The 3,364-nt window shown below is 40.2% G+C and overlaps 1 non-coding gene across 1 annotated transcript; it reads right to left on the minus strand.

Annotated features, from left to right (window-relative positions):
* Positions 1 to 1,572: 1,572 nt before the first annotated feature.
* On the minus strand, positions 1,573 to 1,677 carry LOC127124604 (small nucleolar RNA R71). Its single transcript, XR_007804076.1, has one exon. It is a non-coding gene; the product is annotated as a small nucleolar RNA R71 (small nucleolar RNA).
* Between the last annotated feature and the right edge of the window lie 1,687 nt (positions 1,678 to 3,364).

The following is a 3,364-nucleotide window of genomic DNA, read 5'->3' on the forward strand; positions in this document are numbered from 1 at the left end:
AACTATCTAGCCGCTGATATCATACCACCTGACCTCAACTATCAACAGAAGAAGAAGTTTTTTAAAGATATAAGACATTTCTATTGGGACGAACCACTCCTTTTCAAAAGAGGAACAGATAACATATTTCGATGTTGCGTCCCGGAAGAAGAAGTCAGAAATATCATAGAGCATTGTCACTCTTCACCCTATGGTGGACATTCAAGCACATCCAAGACGTACGCTAAGATCCTTCAAGCTGGTCTTTATTGGCCAACATTATGGCGTGATGTCCATACTTATATTGTCCAATGTGACCGGTGCCAGTGCGCTGGAAACATCTCAAGACGTGACGAAATGCCTTTGAAGAACATCCAAGAAGTAGAACTATTTGACGTTTGGGGTATTGATTTCATGGGACCTTTTCCATCTTCGATGGGAAACAAGTACATTTTGGTAGCTGTTGACTATGTGTCCAAATGGATAGAAGCTATAGCCGCACCCACCAACGACATAAGAGTAGTCATCAAGATGTTCAAGAATAATATTTTTCCCAGATTTGGAGTACTGATAATGCGAAAATACATCATATATTTGCCTTAATTTACACTCTAAGATCATACCACTTTCATTTATATTCCGATTATTCTGCAAGTATTCGAGTTACTTTTGCAGGTATTTTAATCTCCAACCATAAATGAGCAGAGTGTAGAAAAGAAGAAGAAAAAGAAGAAAAAGCAGCATAAAACACAAAAACTGTTAATGTGACGACCGTCACAAGGTGTATGACGATCGGCACGCCCAACTTGTGATGACCGTCACAGGCCCATGACGAGCGTGACACGGCCAGAATTAACGCCTTGGAGCAGTCAACAGAAGTAACCAAAACGTGCCTAAATTCTCTCAACAGAACCACTTCCCCGTGGATTCCTCACTCAACCGAATCATCCTTATTTTTCTCAACTGCCAAGACCTACAAGGAATATAAAAAGGAAGGAGGTTGGGAAAAAAGGGGATGCTTAATTTCTCTCTCGGAAATTTATTTTCTACAGCATTCTTAGCTTTCTAGCATTATTTTCCTTCAGCAACATTGTTTCCCTTATCACAATTCAGTTACCATTCCGTTTACAGTTTCCGTTTTTCCCTTTCCCTTTCCATTTTTCAGTTAGCCAAAGTAGTAGTTTCCTACACTGGGGAACTACTACACTTTATTTAATTTAGTTTAAGCAATTGTATCAAGAAGTAGAATCCTACCGACTTGTGGAGGATTGCTTAAGTACTTCAAGATTCGACGTACTCTATTTATCCAATTGCCAGGTTTTTATTTAAATATTATTATTATTATTGCTCTGTTATTGTTATAATTATGTTTGTTGCATTGTTAATGAACACCTGACCAAGTTTGTGAAGTACGTAGACACTGTGAAGGCGAATGGTGTATCTCAAGATGCGATAAGATTACACCTCTTTCCTTTCTCACTAAGAGACAGAGCTTGAGCTTGGCTGCAATCCTTGCCATCCAACTCCGTTACAACATGGGAAGAACTGAAGAACATTTTCTTATCCCAATATTTTCCGCCGAGCAAAACTGCTATGCTGAGAGCTCAAATCAACGGATTTCGACGAAAAGATGTAGAATCTCTCTACGACGCATGGGAGAGATACAAAGACATGATGAGGATATGTCCACATCAGGTTCTCAAAGATTGGGTGATCATTCACACATTTTACAATGGGCTTCTGTATAACACAAGACTGACAGTAGACGTTGCCGCAAGCGGTGCACCTATGGACAAGCAATACAACGAAGCCTATCAACTCATTGAAAACATGGCCCAAAACCATTGCCAATGAGGAGTTGAAAGAACTCCAGTAGAAAAGTCCCAAACAAAAAGTGAATGTACGAAATCAGTAGCCTTGACCATGTCCATGCCAAGGTAGATGCCCTTGTTCAAAAGTTATACAACTTGACCATACCACCCGCAACCACCGTGGCTGCCATAACTCTGAACTGTGAGTTATATGGAAACCCTGGACACACTGCACCAGAATATCAGATATTAGCAGGAGTCCCAACCGATCAAGTAAATTACGCACAAGGAAATCCTTATTCGAATACCTACAACCCAGATTGGAAAAACCATCCTAATTTTTTGTATAAGAATAACAATGCCTTGTATGCACCTGGCCAAGCACCAGTTGTCCCGCCTGGATATCAAAAGCGAGCTAATAATGCTCCTAACATGCCTAGGAAGTCAAACCTAGAACTAATGATGGAAAGCTTCATAGCTACCCAAGCTCAGACAAACAAAGACTTCTTGAACCAAAACATACATACTAGCGAGCAACTTAAATAACTAGCGAGCAAAGTAGACGCCTTAGCCACCCACAATAAAATGCTTGAAACACAGATTTCACAAGTGGCTCAACAACAAGCATCTACAGCCGCTCCCGCTGGAACATTTCCTGGACAGCCGCAACCTAATCCAAAAGGACATGCAAATGTCGTTATACTGAGGAGTGGAAAATAAATAGACGGACCCGTAGATCCAAGACTCCAAAACTCTGCCATGCACCAAAAATCAGACAAAACCACAACTGAGCAGGTAAGTGAACCGAAGGAAATAGAAGATAATACCCAAGATCCCGAAGAGAAAGAAAAACCTCATGTGCCTCCACAACCTTATAAACCACCCATTTCGTATCCTCAAAGACTCGCAAGTTCTAAAACTGCTGGGCAATTTAGGAATTTTGTTGAACTTCTGAAGCAACTAAACATTACAATTCCCATTACAGAAGCCATCACACAAATTCCCTCATATGCCAAATTTCTTAAGGAGATCTTATCCAATAAGAAAAAGATTGAGGATAACGAAACAGTTACACTTACTGCCGAGTGTAGCGCAATAATCCAGAATAACATGCCTCCCAAACTAAAAGACCCAGGTAGTTTTTCCATACCCTGTGTCATTGGAAAATTCGTCATAGACAAAGCTCTATGCGATCTAGGAGCCAGCATTAGTGTAATGCCCTTAACCATCTGTAAAAGGCTCAGTATGGGAGAATTAAGACCAACCAAGATGTATGTTCAATTAGCCGACCGCTCAATAAAATATCCTGCCGGTATACTAGAGAATGTTCCCGTATGTGTATGACAATTCTACATTCCTACAGACTTTATAATCATGGACATCAAAGAAACCTGACTTGGAATTAAAAGCACTACCAAAGAACCTAAGATATGAATTCCTAGACACTGAACTCAAAAGACCAGTAATAGTCAACGCTAACTTGGGACAGATGGAAACTGAAAAGTTACTAGATGTCTTAAGAAAATATCCAACTGCGTTAGGATACAACATCGCTGACCTAAAAGGGATAAGTC

The sequence above is a fragment of the Lathyrus oleraceus genome, chromosome 2 (assembly GCF_024323335.1).
Source record: "Lathyrus oleraceus cultivar Zhongwan6 chromosome 2, CAAS_Psat_ZW6_1.0, whole genome shotgun sequence".
NCBI lineage: Eukaryota > Viridiplantae > Streptophyta > Magnoliopsida > Fabales > Fabaceae > Lathyrus > Lathyrus oleraceus.